This window comes from Bombus affinis, chromosome 18 (assembly GCF_024516045.1).
Source record: "Bombus affinis isolate iyBomAffi1 chromosome 18, iyBomAffi1.2, whole genome shotgun sequence".
In the NCBI taxonomy this organism is placed as follows: Eukaryota; Metazoa; Arthropoda; class Insecta; order Hymenoptera; family Apidae; genus Bombus; species Bombus affinis.
The window spans coordinates 4,000,525-4,024,157 of record NC_066361.1 but is presented as its reverse complement, the minus strand read 5'-3'; the positions used below and the strand labels follow the sequence as shown (position 1 = coordinate 4,024,157).

The window sequence follows — 23,633 nt, the reverse complement described above, 5'->3', positions numbered from 1 at the left end:
ATGGCAGAAATTAAAGTTGAGATTCCAAAAAATTTCGCCTTACACTGCTATTATTGTTAACCCATTGTATGTTAGATTATGTGGAAAGTGTCTTTCCTTCGCAAGCGTGTTTTTTACAACACAAACGTGGAACCAAGGCTGTTTTTTTTTTTTTTTTAATCTTCGTTTATTAATTCCAGGTTTTTTATATATATTTTTTTTTACATGATTTTTTTCCAGAATAAACGCTGAATTCCAATTGTAGAGTGGTACAGGCAAAAGTACCGATACGCGACGGTACGACGTAGCCATGCATTATTACATTTTTTTTTTTTTTAAGATTATTATTGTAACTTAAATTTAAGCTGCTGTTGCGCTGTGCTTATGTACGATATTTTAATTTATGTCCTGAAAGCCTGGACGAAAAACAGGACAGTTCGCTAGCCTATTAGGGAGGGGATGGGAGAGGATGGACTGGAGGGGATGGGTGAGGATGGACTGGAGGGGAGGGGAGGGGTGGAACCAAGGCTGTGAAATGTTTATCTCAACAGAACAAAATGGATCGTACGTAATTCGAGAAAATAATATAAAAAATATTGTTGTCTATGTCTTGTTGTCTATTATTGGGTTGTGTGCCTATTATTTCCTGACAAAACGAAGGGAACTACTCGGACAAGCAATACGTATGCGTTGACAATGAACGAGGTAGGCGAGCGGGTACGTCGCTGGCGATATGCATTTTATCTTTTTAATATTATTTTTATCCGCAGGAATATATTTTATCTTCTTGATGCGCCGAGCTGGAAAAACAGACGCTAAGTTCGGTGAAACGTAATTTTTCTTCGAATCTTCGAACGTAAGAAAACACCGCTGGGATCTATACACCGAGAAAGCTGACAAATGAATCAAGAAGTTCGAAACTTGCTATCTGGAGAGCAGATCGTTGCATCGTCCGGAAGACGTCGAAATTTCTTTGACCCATTTTATCCTGTCGTTCCCGGACGTCTGCAGGGTTTACTACCCACGGCATGTCTGCTCATACGAATACTTTTCTCCGGCTGAAAAAATTCGATTCGCACAGTAATAAATCAAAGGTTGCAACCCTTTGACTACTAGAAAGCAAACCGAGTGGCCCGTTTACGTCCCACAATCCATGGCTACCGTCTCTTCTCTAAGAGTATTGCTGGCCACTGATTATGCCACAAAAAGGTTTCGTTCCAGTTGATTACTATTGTCATTATTTACGAGTTGTAAATTATTCAAATTTTTGACGCCTTCTAGGAAGAAAGTCTGTTTGCTTATCTCAACCCTTTCACCATCATTTCTTTGCCTTCTCATCTTCCGGCTTCTTCACTTTTAAACTTTACCTGTTCTTCGAATCTCACTTCTACCAACTCTCTCTCCGATTGCGTTTGAAGAATCCAAGCAACGGTACTCTTGCAATGTAATATAATTTAGAGTTGAAAGTAAAATTAGTAAACTGCGGATTTTTATGCAAATTTCTATTCATAAAAACATGAATTTGTGTTGGATAGATCATCGTGGTCGCCTTCGTTCACTGTCGATTCTGGAAACGAGCCATTTTCCAAATTGCAGAAACTTTGCATCTTTTATCTTTCGTTCATTTTCTTTTATTTCTGCCCCTTCGAAAAACTTACATTTTTCGAGGAATTCTCATCCAGGCTTCATTCCTCTAACCGTGTTGTTTTATGAATATAGTTAAAGGAATAGAGCCATGTTGTTTTATGAATATTATAGTTAAAGGAATAAAACCATGTTTTTATGAATATTGTTAAAAGAATAAAACCATGATTTATGAATATAGTTAAGGGAATAGAGCCATGTTGTTTTATGAATATTATAGTTAAAGGAATAGAGCCATGTTGTTTTATGAATATAGTTAAAGGAATAAAACCATGTTTTTATGAATATAGTTAAAGAAATAAAACCATGTTTTTATGAATATAGTTAAGGGAATAAAACCATGTTTTTATGAATATAGTTAAGGGAATAGAGCCATGTTGTTTTATGAATATTGTTAATGGAATAAAACCATGTTTTTATGAATATAGTTAAAGAAATAAAATCATGTTTTTATGAATATAGTTCAAGGAATAAAACCATGTTTTTATGAATATAGTTAAAGGAATAAAACCATGTTTTTATGAATATAGTTAAGGGATAAAGCCATGTTTTTATGAATATAGTTAAAGGAATAAAGCCATGTTGTTTTATGAATATAGTTAAAGGAATAAAACCATGTTTTTATGAATATAGTTAAAGGAATATTGTAAATATATGCAAATTGCAGAAACTTTGTATCTTTTATTTTTCGTTCATTTCTTTCATTTCTGCCCCTTCGAGAAACTTACATTTTGAAGGAATTCTCAATCAGGTTTTATTCCTTTAACTATATTCATAAAACAACATGATTAAAAGAATAAAACCTTTAAGTTTTTCGAAGGGGCAGAAATAAAAGAAATGAAGGAAAAAGAAAAGATGCAAAGTTTCTGCAATTTGGAAAATGGATCGTTTCCAAGATCGACAGTGAACGAAAGCGACCACGATGATCCATCCACTCTTCCTGCGAAGCTGGACGAGACTCTTTAAAGTTTCCTTGAGAAAGTTTGATGAGTCTATCGAACGCTATTATTCCATACCCCCTTCCTAGCACCCTTCTTCCGCGTTCTTTAATCATTCAGAGCGAATCAATCACCCATCCAGAGAAGCTCAGGAACGCTCGAATCACCCTCCATCGTCCGTGAAACTTCGTCGTCCCGAGTCCTCCTTGGAACGACGTTATCAAACGAGGCCATTTCCGTGGGCCCAGCGAATACCTGGAAAGATAAGAAAAAGTAAAAGAAATTAGGTTTTCTAAATGCTATTTATTTTCTCAGAATTTATACTATTGTTCGATTTGTAATTTTTATATTTGTTAACTATTGTGCATGTACGTGATAAATGAAATTTGCTATTATTTTTTAAATGAAAATAGTTTCAAAATTCAATACGTTGCTAATCAGTTCCAGATTACAAAAATTGTATTTTTATTTGGCTTTGAAGTTAAAAACATGTTCTATCGAATGTTTAAAAATGTTGTTAATCATAATTGTTAAATCCTGGAAAAATGTTATTTATTTTCTCAGAATTTATATTATCAATGAATTTTTCATTTTTATATTTGTTAACTACTGTGCATGTACCTGACAGATGAAATCTTCTATTATTTTTTCTACTGAAAATAATTTGAAAATTCAAGTGATAATTGTTCAAATATTAAAGATCTTTGGATCTAATAGATTATTTTCGTTTTCAATTACGTCATATCAAAATCTTCCAATTTAATCATAAATTAATATGAAAATCAAGTAAGCAAGGAAAATGTGCTTATGTCATTTATCTCTTCTATCTAAGATCTAAGTATCTAAAACAATATTCTTCCCCAATGGACTGTTTATCTCATTGCTGGTCACGTGTGACCATCATGGCGCCTTGCTAACAGTTGATAGCGACGTATTATAACAAGGCTCCGTTTATTTCAACAAACCATTCGCATTCGTTGTTACGTCGCAAGCAAAACGTGCAGAATATATCGTTGAACGTGTAGAAGATATTAGTAAACGGTATTTGCTCATTATATGTAACAGTAAGGTATGTTCTCATTTCTAACCTCAATTATATGATCATAAAGCAGCGTTTACGATTACTTTCTAAGGTGTGTTTACAATAATATTCGTAGATTACCCCTCAAAGATATGGATGCAAACACAGTGCACCGTTAGATGCAAGATTTGTTCTCATTTTCTTTTTATTCATGTTCCAATAAAAATGTTTAATCGTTCGGTGGGACACTTCTTGTTTCAAAGTGTCTCCTATTTATCGGTTATATTGAAAATGCCCTAACTGTCAATTTTCATTCAATTTTTACAATTGTAATAAGCTGAAGCGCTTCGGTGACCAATGGCCACACACGTCACAGGAGAAAGTGATTAAAAGAGAATGTTTTCGATATAAGTCGACGTTTTTTTTTTTTTACATTGATATTAAATCCATCCCTATATTTAATCAAAGAACTCGTTTCAGCTAAGCCACTAAGCCTCGTTGCAAATTCTATTTCGAGCCAATAACGGTACGCAAGAGGCTCGTATAAATGCGCATTTTATTAAGGGACCACGTGAATAAGGGTTTCACCGAGCTTTCATCCCTGTTGTAGGACGTATTCGATTTCGACCCCTTCGACAACTCAGCTTCGCGAACCATGTTCACGAGCTTTGTCTATCCATCTCGTTCTCTTCCTATTTCACGAAGCTTCTCTCTCTGTGCTTCTCTGTCTTTCAGTCGATTCCGTTCGAAGAGAACCAATCAGCGATCCCTCGAAGCCCTCTTGCACCCTGCAACCCGCAGCCACGCCTGCCAATATAGGGTAGATACCCTCGTCAGATCGACCCTTATCCTTTTTACCCGCCTTCCTTCTTCTCTCTCTGCGGCCGTTGTTGCTGGACCCGATTCATTCCGCAAAATGGAACCTTCCTCTGTTCTTTCCAATGGTCTCCCTCGATGCATTGCTCGTTTACAGAATCCTTTCAGATTTCTCTTCGGAGAAATTGATCGAGAAATATTCTTATTTAATTTTATGATATTCAATTTCTTCATCTGCAAGGTAGTACACTCATTTCGTAGAATGGATTCTTCTATTGATGTTTTTTGATAGGTTAAGCGTTTAGAGAACACTTTGAAATTTCTTTGTGAGAGACGAGTCAATGAGTTTCTTCATAATATTCATAATATTCATAAAATTAATCAAATTGCGGTTACCAATATTTTCTTATATTTAAAAATTGCAGTTATCAATATCTTCTTATATTTAAAAATTGATCAATAATATAAATTTGTCAATTTCTTCATCCAAGTTAATAAAATTACAGATACCAATATCTTCTTATATTTAAAAATTTATCAGTAATATGCGTTTGTTAATGAGTTTCTTCATGCAACTTAATAAAATTGCATTTACCAATATCTTCTTATATTTAAAAATTGGTCAATAATATGCATTTGTTAATGAGTTTCTTCATCCAAGTTAATAAAATTGTAATTATCAATATCTTCTTATATTTAAAAGTTGATCAATAATATAAATTTGTCAATTTCTTCATCCATTTTAACAAAATTGCAGTTATCAATATCTTCTTATATTTAAAAACTAATCAATAATATGCACTTATCAATGAGTTTCTTCATGCAACTTAACAAAACTGTAGTTGTCAATATCTCCTTATATTTAAAAACTGATCAATAATATAAATTTGTCACTTTCTTCATCCAACTTAATAAAATTGCAGTTACCAATATCTTCTTATATTTAAAAATTGATCAATAATATAAATTTGTCAATGAGTTTCTTCAAGCAACTTAATAAAATTAGAGTTACCAATATCTTCTTATATTTAAAAATTGATCAATAATATAAATTTGTCAATGAGTTTCTTCAAGCAACTTAATAAAACTGTAGTTGTCAATATCTCCTTATATTTAAAAACTGATCAATAATATAAATTTGTCAATGAGTTTCTTCATGCAACTTAATAAAATTGCAGTTACCAATATCTTCTTATATTTAAAAATTGATCAATAATATAAATTTGTCAATTTCATCATGCAACTTAATAAAATTGCAGATACCAATATCTTCTTATATTTAAAAACTGATCAATAATATAAATTTGTCAATGAGTTTCTTCATCCAAGTTAATAAAATTGCAGTTACCAATATCTTCTTATATTTAAAAATTGATCAATAATATAAATTTGTCAATTTCTTCATCCAACTTAATAAAATTACAGTTACCAATATCTTCTTATATTTAAAAATTGATCAATAATATAAATTTGTCAATGAGTTTCTTCATGCAACTTAATAAAATTGCAGTTACCAATATCTTCTTATATTTAAAAATTGATCAATAATATAAATTTGTCAATTTCTTCATCCAACTTAATAAAATTACAGTTACCAATATCTTCTTATATTTAAAAATTGATGAATAATATAAATTTGTCAATTTCTTCATCCAACTTAATAAAATTGCAGATACCAATATCTTCTTATATTTAAAAACTGATCAATAATATAAATTTGTCAATTTCTTCATCCAAGTTAATAAAATTGCAGTTACCAATATCTTCTTATATTTAAAAACTGATCAATAATATAAATTTGTCAATTTCTTCATCCAACTTAATAAAATTGCAGTTACCAATATCTTCTTATATTTAAAAATTGATTAATAATATAAATTTCTCCTGGCCTGCAAAATGGACCCTCCTTCTTTTTTCCATCGATCTCTTTCGATGTATTGCTCGTTTACGAAACTCTTTGAAATTACTTATCGAGAAATTAATCGACGATTTTCTTCATTTAATTCGCTATTTAATAACGTAGTTGTTAACATACTTTTGTATAATTAGTGGCGATTATAAATAAATTGGATTCAGTCGCGTGTGGGAAATTCGTGAATTTTTTTAATTACTTCGTTGCCATTTCGCCAATGCATCGGACACGAAGGAAACGTACAATTCATCATTGATGCAACTACAGTTACGAGTTACTGAATATTCGAACATGCTCTGAGAACATACCGTTATGATTAATATCAAACACCGCCATACTGCAATGTTCCCCGACATGGAGTCTAGGCTATAATTTTCCTGATGACCTCGTGTCCTTCCACACGTACGATCCTTTTCTAAAAGTCATTGTGCGAAATTGGACTTGGAATCTAGGCCCAATACATATTACGTTCGAAGTTTAATCAACGACAGCATTGCAATTTCGTGCGAAATGGCACAAAGCCAATTTTTAAATTAATGTTCCAAGTAAACTTCAGCCTTAGATGAAAATTCATCTGAAACTGGAGGCCACAATCTTCTCAAAGCTACACAATGCACAAAGTTGACTGATCTATAATATAACGTGGAGCTCCTTCAAATGCCAAACTGAGAAATATATTTGTACAAAATTGGATTTGCTGGAATGGATTCTTAAAATGGAACACACATTGGTAAAATTGTTTCAGTCCACTGAGCATTAATATCTTGAAAATCTACTTTAATGTTTACACAGAATAATCTTATTATATATTATACAATTCAAATGAATTAAAAATGGAATAGAATAAATTATAATTAATTTATTAAACTTATTGTATATTATACGACACTATTAGTTTTTAATATTTTCCCAAGACATTTCCATATTTTTGATAATTTAACTATAGCTGATTCAACTAACGCCTAACTACTTTGTTCAAAAATTACACTTCACATCAATCTGTGTACTGTGAACTCCTTTTACAAATTGTATCAACGTTTTCCCAAGACATTTCCACATTTTGGATCATTTTTCTCAAGTATCTAAAATATGAATAATATTATAAATATTATAATATTGTCTCATTTATTCTCTATTAATATACAACATCCCTTATAATATACAACAACTTTAATTATTCCATGTAATATTCAAAATCTAATTTTAAGCTATTAAACTATAGCTAATTAACACTACTTTATTCCAAAATTACACTTCACATCAAAATATGCACTGTGAACTCTTTTTACAAATTGTATCAATGTTTTCTCAAGACATTTCCTCACTTTTGATCATTTTTCTTAAATATGTAAAATATATAATATTCTCTCATTTATTCTCTATTAATATACAACAACTTTAATTATACCATGTAAAGTTCAAAACCTAATTTTAAGGTATTAAACTATAGCTAATTAACACTACTTTATTCCAAAATTACATCTCACATCAATCTGTACACTGTGAACTCTTTTTACAAATTGTATCAATTTTTCCCAATACATTTCCTCACTTTTGATCATTTTTCTCAAGTATCTAAAATATTAATAATATTATAAATATCATATATAAATATTATAATATTCTCTCATTCATTCTCTATTAATATACAACATCTCTCATAATATACAACAACTTTAATTATTCCATGTAAAGTTCAAAACCTAATTTTAAGCTATTAAACTATAGCTAATTAACACTACTTTATTCCAAAATTACACCTCACATCAAAATGTACACTGTGAACCCTTTTTACAAATTGTATCAATGTTTTCCCAATACATTTCCTCACTTTTGATCATTTTTCTCAAGTATCTAAAATATTAATAATATTATAAATATTATAATATTCCCTCATTTATTCTCTATTAATATACAACATCTCTTACAATATACAACAACTTTAATTATTCCATGTAAAGTTGACAGCCTAATTTTAAGCCATTAAACTATAGCTGACTCAACTAACGCTTAACTACTTTGTTCAGAAATTACGCTTCACATGAACATGTGAACTCGTTTTCCAAAATTGTATCAACGTTTCACGAGATCTCAAAGGTGAAGCTCGATGCAGATCGTTCTCAGCAGTTTCAAAGATCGTACAATAGTTCTGATTTTATCGTAACGCATGGACAAAGAACGTGACGATAACAGGAGACCTCATCGACATTTAGCTATCAACCGATCGAAGTACCAGATGAAACGTACGAGTTATAATAATCCATGATAGCAACGGTGGCGATGTCGAGGAGCGGAGGAGCGGTCGTGCTGTCACAAAGGCATGCGCCACCCACCTCGACCTGGACGCTCACATCGTTAATCAACTGCACCGGGACCCTTAACTTTCGAGGCACCGATCCACAGGTATGGCTTCGCCTCTGCTGAACCCGACTGAGTTGCGCGAACGTGCTTTCAAATAGACCAATGAGACTCTGTTGTCTCAGAAATCTCGTCTCTTTTGTCAGCAAAGACCTTGCTGGTGAGTCTCGTGTTCGATCTTTTCGAAGGTGATCCTTTTGTTTCTAATTTCTTCACTGGTCGCCTAGAAGTCGAATTATCGTTATGTTGGTTCCTTTCAATGAATATGGATATTTTGTAAGAAGGATTTTATAGAAAATGGGCATATAGAAAGCACTTTTTAGCGAGCTAGTTGGTTCTCAAATTTGTAATTTAAAATTAAAACTTAATTTAATAATTAACAAAGCTTTCTGAAACAAAATCTAGGAATAAATTACATTGTAAGTCCCACTTTTTCATAAACTGAATATTTCTTCAATTAATTTAAACATCTCTTATTTTCTTCTTTATTAATAAAATAAGTTTCCCAGTTATATTTCTTCAAAAGATAAATTTTGATGTTTCCATGAATTAGACGTCGCTTAATATATAATAATAATAAACCTGACACTTATAGCAAAGGTGAGAATCGCAAACGAGATTCTGAAAATGCATTATTCATTTGTTGTTGTATCAAGCGTACACCATCTTGTTCTGTTTCCTACAACGTTAATGGCTTGTAAAATATCACCGTTTGTAATCTTACGTGACTCACTTTACACTTTCATTACACCTTCAGATCATAGTCGTCGCATTAAACTGATATAAAACACGGTAAAACATACCTACTTGATTAAGCATGAAATATTAACAGTAATTCTTATCATCTTACTATTATTCCTAGCTATTAGGTAACATACACTAAATATACATCTTATCAATGTAATCCAAAAATTCTACTAGCAATACAAATTCCTGGAAGCATCACAAAAAGGAAAAAAACAATTTACACTTCCATCATTATTACTATTATCCATCACTATTATTCCTACCAAATGTACATCTTACCAATCTAATGCCCATAGCAAATTCCAAAAATTCTGCTAGCAATAAGAATCCCTGGAAGCATCACAAAAAGGAAAAAAAGAATTTACACTTCTATCACTATTACTATTGTCCATCACTATTATTCCTACCAAATGTACATCTTATCAATCTAATGCCCATAACAAATTCCAAAAATTCTGCTAGCAATAAGAATCCCTGGAAGCATCACAAAAAGGAAAAAAAGAATTTACACTTCCATCACTATTACTATTGTCCATCACTATTATTCCTATCAAATGTATACCTTATCAATCTAATGCCCATAGAAGATTCCAAAAATTCTGCTAGCAATAAGAAACCCTGGAAACATCACAAAAAGGAAAAAAGAAAACGATTCATACTTCCATCATTATTAGTATTATCCATCACTATTACTACCTATTACTTAAGATACACTAAATGTACATCTTATCAATCCCAATGCCCATAAAAGCTTCTAAATCTATAATATTGGCAATAAGAACGTCACAATCCTTGGAAGCATCACAAAAAGGGGAAAAAAACAATTCACACTTCCATCACTATTACTATTACTTCCATTACTATCACTATTGTTCCTACCAAATGTACATCTTATCAATCTAATGCCCATAGCAAATTCCAAAAATTCTGCCAGCAATAAGAATCCCTGGAAGCATCACAAAAGGGAAAAAAGAAAACGATTTGCATTTCCATTACTATTACCATTATCCATCACTATTATTCCTAGCTATTATGTAAGATACACTAAATGTACATCTTATCAATCTAATCCCTGTGAAAAGTTGCAAAAATTCTACTAGCAATAAGAACGTGGCAATCCCTGGGAGAATGACAAAAAGGCAAAAGGAAAACGATTCGCACTTCCATCAGCCAAGTTTGACCCGTGACAAGGGAACAAGGGGACTGTGCGACATCTCGGTTGAGGAGAAAGTTCCCGAATCTATTATTGGTATCTAGAAAAGGCTTTTACGAAGGGGCATACGATACGCGGAGAAAGAAGTTGCCAGCCCTAGTTGGCGATGCGCGCCGTGTCGGGGGTGAAAAGGAGGTTGAGGGGTTCCGAGAAAGAGGCGGAGGACAAGGCTTTCCTTTTCTACGGTGGCACCCCTCTATCATATTTCCGAATAGCCGGCATCTTCGTATGTGGGGGGACAGCAGCCCTTCAAGGGTGGTAGAAGATTGGGGGATCAGCGAGAGGGGTAGAAACGAAGCCACCCCACCTCTGTCTGTGCTACCCTCTTTCTTTCCCCTGCAAAGCTTCGAGGTTGGCGTTGCTGCAGGAATCCGACGTAACAGCAACGAACCACGAAGAGAAACGGAGAAAGGGTGGGGAAGAAAGAGACGGAGAGAGAAACAGGGAGAAGGAGAGCCATGCCGGCGGTGCTGCTAGTCAAACCAAAACTCGGCATGATTAATGATCGCGAGAGAGGCACAGCGCTGCTTCAAACAACAAACTTTTCCCAAGGAACGCCGAAGAATATAAGAAAAAATATATAAGAAAGAGGGAACTCTCTTTCTTCGCATCCACCCTTCAGACCAACTAATACCCTCCTAGAGCTCTTTCTCTCCCTCTATTTCGCCTCGCTTCCCCACGACCGTTCGCCTCCGCTCTGACAGCCTTTCATTTCTTTTCTTCCTTCTTTATTTCTTTCTGCCGTTGCTCCGCCACCGCTCTTTTCCTCTTCTTTCGTCTCTCTTGTTCTCCGCGGTCCGACTTCGCGCGATCAACACCTCCGTATGCTTCCTCTCGCGTCCAGTTTGCTTCTCGTTCACGCGACGGATAACGCTGCATGCCCTGGTCAACGTATCTCCAACTTTGTGTAATTTTTTATTCTGAGACAGTAACAGAAAAGGTGGCAGGAAAGGATGTTCTTTGGTGATAATTATGCCGTGTAGTTGAGAATGCTGGTGAAAAATTAGCGACACAATTGACACGGCATTCCTGGAACGATAGGCTCAGAGTTAGTACAGAGAAGTTCATTTTCTATTTTCAGAATATAAATACAGTTCTGTATCGTCGGTTCAAGTGGATTTTCATTAACTTGCTATAACTTTCCTTATTATTCAGATAAATCAGATTTTACTCTATTGCTTTCCATTACAAAACAAATGAAATTAACAGAACCTCAACTAACAATGTTTTATACTTGCAGTTCTAATTAAATGAATTCTCTTAATTAAATCCAAATACTTAAAGCTTGTTGTTATGTACATAAAAAACCACAAGCAATGGAAATACTTACAGTTGCTTGCAGTTCTAATTAAATGAATTCTGTTAATTAAATCCAAATTCTTAAAGCCTGTACATAAACAACCACAAGCCTCAACCTCAACTAACAAAGTTTTACTTGCAGTTCTAATTAAATGAATTCTGTTAATTAAATGAAAATACTTAAAGCCTGTTGTGCACATAAACAATCACAAGCAATAGAGATACTTACAGTTGCTTGCAATTCTAATTAAATGAATTCTGTTAATTAAATCCAATTATTTAAAGTCTGTTGTGTACATAAACAACCACCAGCCTCAACCTCAACTAACAATGTTTTATACTTGCAGTTCTAATTAAATGAACTCTGTTAATTAAATCCAATTACCTAAAGCCTGTTGTGTACATAAACAACCACAAGCAATAAAAATACTTACAGTTGCTTGCAATTCTAATTAAATGAACTCTGTTAATTAAATCCAATTACCTAAAGCCTGTTGTGTACATAAACAATCACAAGCAATGGAGATACTTATAGTTACTTGCAGATACTACTAACACTTGCAGTTCTAATTAAATGAATTCTGTTAATTAAATCCAATTATTTAATAGCCTGTTGTGTACATAAACAACCACCAGCCTCAACCTCAACTAACAAAGTTTTACTTGCAGTTCTAATTAAATAAATTCTGTTAATTAAATCCAATTACTTAAAGCCTGTTGTGTACATAAACAATCACAAGCAATAAAGATACTTACAATTGCTTGCAATTCTATTTAAATGAACTCTGTTAATTAAATCCAATTACCTAAAGCCTGTTGTGTACATAAACAATCACAAGCAATAGAGATACTTATAGTTACTTGCAGTTCTAATTAAATGAATTCTGTTAATTAAATCCAATTACCTAAAGCCTGTTGTGTACATAAACAACCACAAACAATGAAAATACTTACAGTTGCTTGCAATTCTAATTAAATGAACTCTGTTAATTAAATCCAATTACCTAAAGCCTGTTGTGTACATAAACAATCACAAGCAATAGAGATACTTACAGTTGCTTGCAATTCTAATTAAATGAACTCTGTTAATTAAATCCAATTACCTAAAGCCTGTTGTGTACATAAACAATCACAAGCAGTAGAAATACTTATAGTTACTACTAATACTTGCAGTTCTAATTAAATGAATTCTGTTAATTAAATCCAATTAATTAAATCCTGTTATGTACATAAACAGTCTCAAGCAACAAGAGAATAATTTCTATCACATAAAATGTGTGTCTCCCGCCACATAAACAGAATTCAACTACATTACAGATCTCAAATTTCAGTCGATTCAACTACTACAGTCTCCTGTGAGATACTTCCACCTCTGAGGAACGTCGATTGCAATCGCCTAACCACGGAATACTGATTTCAGAACGCGTATAGTCGCAGCTGGCAGGAAAATTGGATCGTCGAAGTGGACGACTCACGACTCGGTGAAACGGGCAACGGAGCGTCACCGGTGCGGCTGTTCCGTGCTTCACGGTGCGACCTGGCGTCCGCTCGAGGGTAGAACCTTCAGGACGAATTTGCTCGGTCATCGTCGGACGGCTGAACGTGGACGGCGAGCGTAACAGTAACTTTCTCTCTCCTCTTTGTGGCCGCGGCTCGTTCTTCCGTATTTACGTACACTCTCGACCACGTGCACGAACACCGGTCGAATAATAAACACTTATTAGCTGGCTACCATTTGCGGCCGATTCACCTGATGAGCGGCATTCTCCAATGTTATCCGACATTGTGTCGCGAATCAATTGGCGGCACGGAGCCCTTTCGCAGCGTCCAATCGAAGAAGAAACGGAGGATGAACGGAGCCGACGAGTCGAAAGAAGGCAGCACGAATATACGTAGATTACGACCCATGAAAAAGTGCACAAGTTCCTCGTTTCCTCCCATTCTTCCATTTTCTAATATTCCTGCAATGGATTTGGTATTTGTAAATTTTGGAAAAACTTGAAATTTCGTACATAGATAGTCGTCATGGTGCTCGGAATACCTTCGAACATGTTGCATGCTTTCAACATTTGGTGTCTCGCTGAAGCATCGTCAGGACGAAGTGGCAGGGTATTAATCGCGTTACGTCGGTACCATTTCGAGCCGATTCACCTGATGAGGCTCATTCTTGACCGATAATCGCCGCGAACGGACGAGATCCGTGTAAACCTTGTACTCGCTCCGCAGCCTCTTCCTCCTCTTCTTCTTCTTCTTCTTCTTCTTCTTGCACGGTGTATACGAAGGAGCTACGAGGCGCGCGGGCGCGCACACGCCTCACGATGACTAATGACAGACATCGTAAGTCACTCACAAATTGAATTAAACGCGACTGTAAAACCGTGACGCGGCGCAAACAATCAGCGGCTATTCATTGCCGGAAATCGGGTGCCATGTCCGCAGACTTACGGCCATAGAACTATGTTTGTCCTTCGCTGATTCTATCGCCTTGTCTTTTAATTATTCCTTACAGTCTTCGTTACAATCTGTCTTCGATTTTAATTGACAAATCCATATGGCAATTTTATGGAACTTTTTGTGAAACCAAATATTCCAGACGCTAACGAGTGCAGCAGAAAGGCACCAGGAATACTTGGATCAGATTTATTACAACTATGAAGTTCAGTTTAAGATACAGTTGGAGCTGCGAGTGACTGTCGGTGCTGTGGAACGATGAGGCTGTTGGAAATCGAGCGAAACGATTTTTTTCCTGGGAGAAACACGACTGGTTCACGCGCCATGGATTCTGGTAACGCTGTACGCGCACGATGTTCCGCTCGGTCTTCTTGATCGATCATATATTAGAAGGTACGAAGTGTTTCAGTACACCTACAATGCCGCAGAGGAGAGACGATCCATCGTCAATGAACGTCGGAATTACACGGCTAAATGAGATTCTAGCGGCGGTATCAAAGTGGCAGCAGGTGGTCAGGGCCACGGCCATTTTTTCCCGCTGGATACGGTTTGCTGGCTGCCTCGCAGCCCACGGCCATTTCTATCTCTCTGCTGTCTTGCAAAATCCTGAAACGATAAATAAACGAGTAACCAGCTTCGACTTCCTTCGTCACGCGTGGCATTTGCATTTCCTGTACAACTTTTTCTTCAATTTTCTTAGCAAACTGGTTCATATGTATTTAAAATTTGCTTTACTTAAAAGAAATCGGACAAAGTTCTATTAAAAGTTTCCTAAAGCAAATTGTTAATGCATACGAACTGGTTTGCTAGGAAAAGTGAAGAAAAAGTTGTGCACGAAGTGCAAATGCTACATGTCATGAAGGAAGTGGAAGCTGGTTAGTTGTTTAAATGTTTCTAATTAAAAGAAATTGGACAATGTTCTATTACAAGTTTTTTAAAGATAATTTCAAATGCATACAAACTAGTTTGCTAGGAAAAATAAAGAAAACGTTCTGCAGGAAGTGCAAATGCTACATGTAGCATGAAGAAAATCAAAGCTGATTAGTCTTTTAAATATTTCTAATTAAAAGAAATTGGACAATGTTTTATTGAAAGTTTCCTAAAGCAGATTTCAAATGCATATGAACTAGTTTGCTAAGAAAATTGTGCAGAAAGTGCAAATGCTACATGTAGCATGAAGAAAATCAAAGCTGATTAGTTGTTTAAATGTTTCTAATTGAAAGAAATTGGACAATGTTCTATTACAAGTTTTTTAAAGATAATTTCAAATGCATACAAACTAGTTTGCTAGGAAAAATGAAGAAAACGTTCTGTAGGAAGTGCAAATGCTACATGTAGCATGAAGAAAATCAAAGCTGATTAGTTGTTTAAATGTTTCTAATTAAAAGAAATTGAACAATGTTTTATTGAAAGTTTCCTAAAGCAAATTGTAAATACATATGAACTAGTTTGCTAGGAAAATTGTGCAGGAAGTGCAAATGCTACATGTCATGAAGGAAGTCGAAGCTGCTTAGTCTTTTAAATATTTTTAATTAGAAAAAATTGGACAATGTTCTATTAAAAACTAGTTTCCTAGAAAAAATGAAGAAAAAGTTGTGCACGAAGTGCAAATGCTACATGTCATGAAGAAAATCAAAGCTGGTTAGTTGTTTAAATATTAAAAGAAATTGGACAATGTTCTATTACAAGTTTTTTAAAGATAATTTTAAATGCAAATGAACTAGTTTGCTAATTGAAGAAAACGTTCTGCAGGAAATGCAAATGCTATATGTTATGAAGAAAATCAAAGCTGCTTAGACTTTTAAATATTTCTAATCAAAAGAAATTGGACAATGTTTTATTGAAAGTTTCCTAAAGCAGATTTCAAATGCATACAAACTAGTTTGCTAGGAATAATGAAGAAAACGTTCTGCAGGAAGTGCAAATACTACATTTCATGAAGAAAATCAAAGCTGATTAATTGTTTAAATGTTTCTAATTAAAAGAAGTTGGACAATGTTCTATTACAAGTTTCCTAAAGCAGATTTCAAATGCAAATGAACTAGTTTGCTAAGAAAATTGTGCAGGAAGTGCAAATGCTACATGTCATGAAGAAAATCAATGCTGATTAGTTGTTTAAATGTTTCTAATTAAAAAATGTTGGACAATGTTCTATTACAAGTTTCCTAAAGCAAATTCCAAATGCAAATGAACTAGTTTGCTAAGAAAATTGTGCAGGAAATGCAAATGCTACGCCTGACGAGGGAAGTGGAAGCTGGTTAGTCGTTTAAATGTTTCTAATTAAAAGAAACCGGACAATGTTCTATTAAAAGTTTTCTAGATTAAGTAAATTCGATGAGGCGATTAGCGAGATGTAATTTAAGTTTTTTCTAACTTTTGAAGAAGATTTCAGGTAAATCGGCATTGGGCCGTGTTCGACGCCATTTTACACGAAATCCTCCGTTCGAAGGATCGCTAATTATCTTCCACCGTGGCTTACCAACGGTACGCTTCTAAGCCAGTGGGCTGGGCGTCCTCCTGGTTCAGCTGGCTAGAAATGGTCACGTAAGACGCTGGAACCATCTTGGCTATTCCATTTTTTTTTCTCCTTTTTTCGGCTCGCTTAGAACCCACAATTAATTATATTTCCGAAGATTTTTCTGACCTCCGGTTGATGGATTTTACAGAGCAAGAGAATTGAAACTCGCCGCCGAGCATTCTTCTCTTCCTAGAACTTCACGTGTTTACGTTTATTCGCTCGTTTCCAGCGTTTACTTTTTCTCCGTCTCTTCGTTCTCATATTTCAAACTACTTATTTGCCACGAAATGAATTTTTTTCCAAGCTTTTCCCTCCATCAAGCTTTTTCAGGATTACTTTAATGTTGCACAATTTATTTCACCAAGACAGAAACGAAGAAGAAGAAGATCGTAATTGAGACTGCGATCAACGACGCAAGACAAATAATTGTTCATAAATCAGCGGAATTTCATGAGATGCGCGGCAGCATGTAGCGAACGCATTAAATATTTATGCACTCGTCAGCGATCTAGCGAATTTCCTAAGTGGTTCTCTCTGGACAATCATTAATCGTTGTGCGCGATCGTGCAACGCTCGATGACATTATTCTTACGGAGTTTCAGCAAATATTCCGTTGCTGCAAAAACAAATCCAACAAGCAAGCTGAATAATGTACAAACGAACAGACCGAAAGGATTCGTTGGCAAACGTATCAGCCAACGACGTTCCATTGCAAACTTCCACCGCAACATGTTTCTCCTATGAAATATCCTCTAAATTCCATTGAAGAGTTTTACAAATCTCAAGCTTCGCTATTTACCCTGTATTCGCAATTCGATACACTCCGCTTCATTCTGACTAAATAGATTCCAGAAACCAGTCCCAGTAGTCGAGTAAAGTAACACGAAATCATGCTGAATAAGCTAGCTCGATCAGATGCGTGAAAAAATGGCAGACTACTATTAACCTTACGGTATCCACGTCACCGATACCCATCGCTATTAACAGACTTATCAATATTAATATTAAGCAGCTTATTAATATTAACGAGCACGAGCCGGCGAATCGGCGAGCTGGCCGCAGAAGGACTCGAAGAATTATCGAGAAATTGCATCCCAGTAGAACAAGACAGTCCGGGACAGAACGAAATAGATAGGCTCCTCTAAGGGGGCAAGCCAGTCATCATTAATATTATAGTTCAGCGGCGCTCATCGCATCAGATCTATGCCGACCTCTTTCTGTCCATGTCCGATCCACGCAGAGTTCCGAAGGCCAAACGCATCAAAGGGCCCACGGCCACCACCTTCCTTCTTTCGTTTCTTCCAGCGGTGCTTGTGGTGTGCGCCGCTACAGTTCCACGTCTCTGCCAAACCTTGCGTTCATTATGTAGTCTTGATCCTAACCTCAAATTGATGACTATCTGTCCACCTGAAAATACGAGATATCAGTACATCCGGTCGGAACTGATAGTCTTAAAGACCTGATGGTCTAGAAGACCAGCCTTGCTCGACTCACGTACGCGGCTTCGTGCATAATAATTAAGAATTACGGGGAATAATTAAGAGGAAGACTGGCGAGGGACCAGTTGTGAGATGCGACAGGATAGTGGACCACCTCCGGGCAACGTGCTGCTTTATATTTATTAAGCGATGTCTCCGCGACGAGGGAAGAGATTGGAAGCGTCGAACAGATCGTGCGCCCCTTCGAGATCCATTTCATGATGGAAGCTTCATTTGCATAACTATATTGGGTGCGAGATTGTACAGTCTGTAGGTTGTCCTGCAACGATACAACATTTTACATATCATAATATAGTAAAGCTCTGTTTCTATGAACTCTATTTGTTTGAATGAAATTTTACTTAGCGCTCAATTATACCTGCTATTGTTAATTCAATCCATTTATCTTACTTGTGTGCATGAAACGAAGAGCGACGTGTAGTGGACAGAATCAGGGAACTTCTATTACATGAACTCTAATTATATCTGTAAAGTACTTGTCTCGCAAAAGGTTCGTGTAAACTTGAATCTGCACTGTTGGAAACACGACTAAGGTCACCTTCTGGCCATCTGTAAATACGTATAACTAAAATTAGATTGCTTCCCTGTACGAAATGCTCGTGAAAAATAGCTTCATCTTCGACATTCACATACCAAAGTCAATTAATCCACGTAAGCGAAAACCTTCGCTTTTTTCACGGCTAAAGAGTTGAACAAAGGAAAGGAAATATCTAAAGCGGTGAATGACAAAAGATACCAACATCCTGAGCCATAAGTTAGACGTTGCAGGCAGACAAGTTCTGATCAGAGTGACAACTGATGCGGAATTAGCATGATTTGTATCGAACGTGCCTCTGCATAACTCCTCCCTCTTCAGTGCCTCTTTCTGCCGGCGTGTGGCGACGTTTCCAGCTGTCGGAGGATCCATCGTGATCGAGGACGTGCCATCAGTCACCGGCGACGAATCCGGCGAGGGTTGCGCTGTTTGCGCCAACTCTCTGTTCAGTTAACCCCGTTCGTTTGCTCCGTTAACCACTCGACGTGACGACGCCTAAGCGATTTCGTACTGCACCACGAAACGATTTCTTGAACGTTTGCACAGTGATGGAAGTGACGATTTTATTATCGAGGCGCCATCAGTCTGCACGGTTTTATGGCAGTCGTTTCTGTACGTTTTGTTATTTAAAATTGACCTACACTTGCGGTTGGCATTTCTTGCAATGTTTTCTTTGTACTACTCCTCTTCTGACACGTTCCCTGTGCCTTTTAAAACTCATAGAAATGTTACCAGATACAAGTACGAGTAGCATCTTTGTAGAAGAATGATTGGAAAAGTAGGTGGAACTTGCAGTTATTTGTTTTGTGATTCTTGATAACATCGTTCATATTTAGCCTTTTCTTCTGCCTGGACGAATGGAATAGTAAATTAATAAGAAACAGTAATAAAATGAAGTTGACAATTGAAGAAATTCACCTCGTTTAGTGTTGCACGTGATCATGGTTAAGGGTATTTAGTGTAGCGTTCAGAAGATTGAGCTTTTTGTCAAGATAAACAATCTAAATACAATAGTGTATAGAAAGATTGTAGTGCTGACAGTGATCAATGATTTGCCAGGAACAAACAAAAGGTGACTGCAACATTAGCCTTAAGATTTATTGCGATCAACTTAATCCACTGGATATTCAATTAAACTCCTTGCCGTTGTCATTAAAAGCAATAAATTACCGAAACCAATCGGTTTTCAGAAATAGATTCTACAAAGAGCATACAATACTGTATATAATATAATATAATACAATATATAATATAATATACATATATTATATTATATACAATATATAATACAATATATAATATAATACAATATAATATAATACAATAATATATATAATACATATATATAATAACAATATAATATATAATACAATACAATACTGTATATACAATAATGTAGACAAGAGTCTACAATATAACAAAAATTACAAGACTTGTTTCTCTTATTAAAGCTACGCCACGTGGACAACGCTGTTTCGTCAACCGCGCCATGGTAAACAACGAAACGTCCTTTCGAGAATTACTTAATAGGAAGAGAACGTATGAATGGACTAAACGCGGACGATTTGCAACTAATAAAACGGTTGAACCGCAGTATTTTTAATGCAGCGCGGTACGATCTTGCCAGCTAATGAGTAACTGGTGTCAAGCTGGAATGTTAATCGGTTAGAATTCATCAATCATTTGCACGAAGAAAATGTGGAACGACGTAATTTACGAAAACTAATCAGATACGTACGCATTATAACAAGAAAACGAACAGATATAAATCATAATTAGACCGTTGCAAAAAGTCTGCACTCGATATCGTTTCCATCGTACCTTTTTTTCCGTCTCTCTTTTAATCTTCTCTTTTCTAACCCTTCTGTGAAGAAAGCGGCAATTATTATACACGTTGATGGGGCATAATTTGTGAAACTATATTACCTTTGACATTCTTCCCAGTCGCAGTTCAAAAAGCAGCTATTTACTTTTTAATAACGTTGAAATAAAACGCCAACATGACAAATCCATTTTCGTTAATTTCTTCATTTCAAACAATCTATTACACTCACAGCTATAAATTCCCTGAAACTAAGCGATATATCTATGAAATTTACCATAACGTTAATAATAAAGGTTAAGTAAACAATCTACCAAAGAAACATTTTTGGAATGTTCAATAGGATGCAAAAGTACCGTATGTAATTCCACGATCAATTAAAAGGACAATTGTGGTAATACATAGAATGGATTATTAAATTTTAATATCGCTTGTCATATTTTTGTGCTGCGGTCTTCTACGTTATAAGAACATAATACTTGACAATTTCGAGACAATAAGCGCAACTAATTATTTTGGAACATCGTCCAAAGATAGCTGTAAAAGATCAATCTCGCCTCGATATTTCCAAAATGACATCAACGATCTTTCACATATTGCCAGAAGCAGCAAAAAGAGAAGAAACAGCCTGATATCGAGGTAACAATAGCATCACGTAATATCCAGCAGCAACGTTTCATGGAAGAAACATCAACCTCGTAACGGCGAACGCGCAAGGTGTCGCTAGGTTCTCGGCAAATGATTGACAAGCATGGAACTCGGCCGAAGCAAAGGACGCGGCAGAATGAAAAGTAGCAAAGCTATTCCTGCGGTTGGTGTTTCCTCCGGCTGCTCTCGACGCCAGACTCGCCAACCAGCCAACCAGCACCCTCTCCCGCGTGTCAGGCATATCATCAATCTTGTTATGTTTTCTCGCGTACTCGGATGTGGATTTAGACTCGAGACTCCGCCAAGATCTCTGGAATCGTATAGGCGAACGCGCCCATCGCCAACCGTTTGTCTTCATTCGATCAAACTGATCAAAACATGACTGCTGCCCTCTTCCGGCGCGACCCATCCGCCGGATGTCGCGAGTGCACCCATTCCAGCAAAAATTCCGCAAGGAACGCTGCAATTTCTTTTTTGTGAGTGGATCGATGAGAGTTTCGAGTTTTCCAGCGATGTTTCCGTCGTGCTATCACCTTAGTGTGATTGTGGTTATGAAAAATTGCTTTCCAACGAGTGGGAAAGGTATTTTTGGAATAGTGGTGGATTTTATTCTTTTTATACGCGAATAACACTTTGTCCTATGGTGGAATTATCGGCTTAAACGCGTGTAAAGGTAATTTACATATACGATAATTTTACGAATGTTTGTAGGTAAATGTTCGCTTGATTATTTTACTCACAGTTAGTCTCTGTCATTGCTATTCAAAAGACTGAGCTGACTGAATTTTATTCGGGGCTGTTCAGAATTCCAAGGCTGCATTTAATTGGTCATGGTACGATTGTATTTCAGAGCTGTAATACCAATTACAGCGCGATTTCAATTTCATTTCTTCTCCATTCTGGTCGACTAAATCTACGTACATAACTACGATGCAATAACTTCACGCTTCTTTCACTCGGAGATATCAAACGGAATTACAAGTGCAACGTTATTCAATTTACCACGTTCATTCGTAATTAATATAAATAATGCTACTTCGAATGCCAGTCATTTTCATAGTTATTCCTCCTTCAGAATATCCCTTGCTTAAGATTGAATCGCGTTGCTCTATAATTGGATCAATCATACAGGACATCCCATAAAATATCAAAGTAAATTTCCCCTATCGAATATAAAAAATCTACTTTCAATTTACAATCGTTGTTCATGTACAATATACAATCGAATAACTTAGCTTCTATAACTTTGGCTTTATAACCTCAATCTGGAATCATATCCTTAAGATAAGATTCACCTACCATAAAACACCTTGTACCATGTCACCATGCGTTAAACTTAATTTCCACCGATGACGTAATCACAACAGACGATCAAATGTGAATCAGGTCATGCTGTTCCCAAACGCTTATTCTGTGATATATCGCATGGAAGCGCAGTTAAATCTCGAGCGCAGGTGCCGCTCGAAAAAGCGCTCGAATAATACACCTACCGAATGAGAAGCGCGCGAATGCCGGAACGTTCTTGTAAATCGAGTCTAATGGAGAAACGCGCGCATCGAGTTGATGAACGTCCGGTTAGCAGTAACGTGGTTTTTACCGTTTATCCGACACCGTTGGCTCGCGACCATTTTTTTGCAATTTTATATAACTGACGACGTTTTGATGGGGAACAATGTTTACAGGTGAGTTAATGACCTCGAAGTCGAGCTGCTGATTCTAATGAAGAAATTCATGTCGGACCGTTGAGAGAGGCGCTAGCACGCTCTTGTGAAACGAGAGAGTTCTTCTGCCGGCTAAGGACACTTTGATGATGTTTGCGTATTAACTAATGATCCTCTCCACCTATGTGCATTCCCTGATGAAGGAAATTATGGTTGAAATTGATGCGCGTGCCGCTGTTAACGAGCCGTGTGCATCGCGTGTTGCCATTTTTGGTTTAGGTAAGTGCAGCTGTTCGATGTTTTTCGTAAGATTCTTGATACGAATATTTTGTGAATAATATTATGTAATTATGCAGGTCGACGTTACACGCGTATTATTCAGGTAATTTGAATTTCTTTGGCGATGATTTAAATCTGAATCGGCGAAGATTAATAAAAGAGAAGAATAAAGGTTAATAAAATTTGAAAAGTAATATGGAACAGATTAAGATCCGAGGAATAAGAAAAAATTATATAATTCCTCGAAAATGACGTTAAGGAATAAATAAGTTGCAGGAAGTTAACCGCCATTA

At 35.9% G+C, this 23,633-nt stretch overlaps 4 long non-coding RNA genes across 4 annotated transcripts in view; 3 read left to right on the top strand and 1 right to left on the bottom strand.

Moving 5' to 3' along the window:
* The window catches only part of LOC126926692 (uncharacterized), a 222,543-nt gene that overhangs the window by 29,277 nt on the left and 169,633 nt on the right, over positions 1-23,633 (top strand). The gene's annotated exons all lie outside the window — the stretch shown is intronic.
* Positions 460-3,073, top strand: LOC126926677 (uncharacterized). The gene is made up of 2 exons (XR_007714762.1): positions 460-684; positions 750-3,073. It is a non-coding gene; the product is annotated as an uncharacterized LOC126926677 (long non-coding RNA).
* LOC126926738 (uncharacterized) lies at positions 11,677-12,740 on the bottom strand. Its single transcript, XR_007714831.1, has 2 exons — positions 12,571-12,740; positions 11,677-12,246 (listed from the first exon to the last, which is right to left on the bottom strand). It is a non-coding gene; the product is annotated as an uncharacterized LOC126926738 (long non-coding RNA).
* Positions 21,691-23,619, top strand: LOC126926680 (uncharacterized). The gene is made up of 3 exons (XR_007714767.1): positions 21,691-22,073; positions 23,083-23,340; positions 23,418-23,619. It is a non-coding gene; the product is annotated as an uncharacterized LOC126926680 (long non-coding RNA).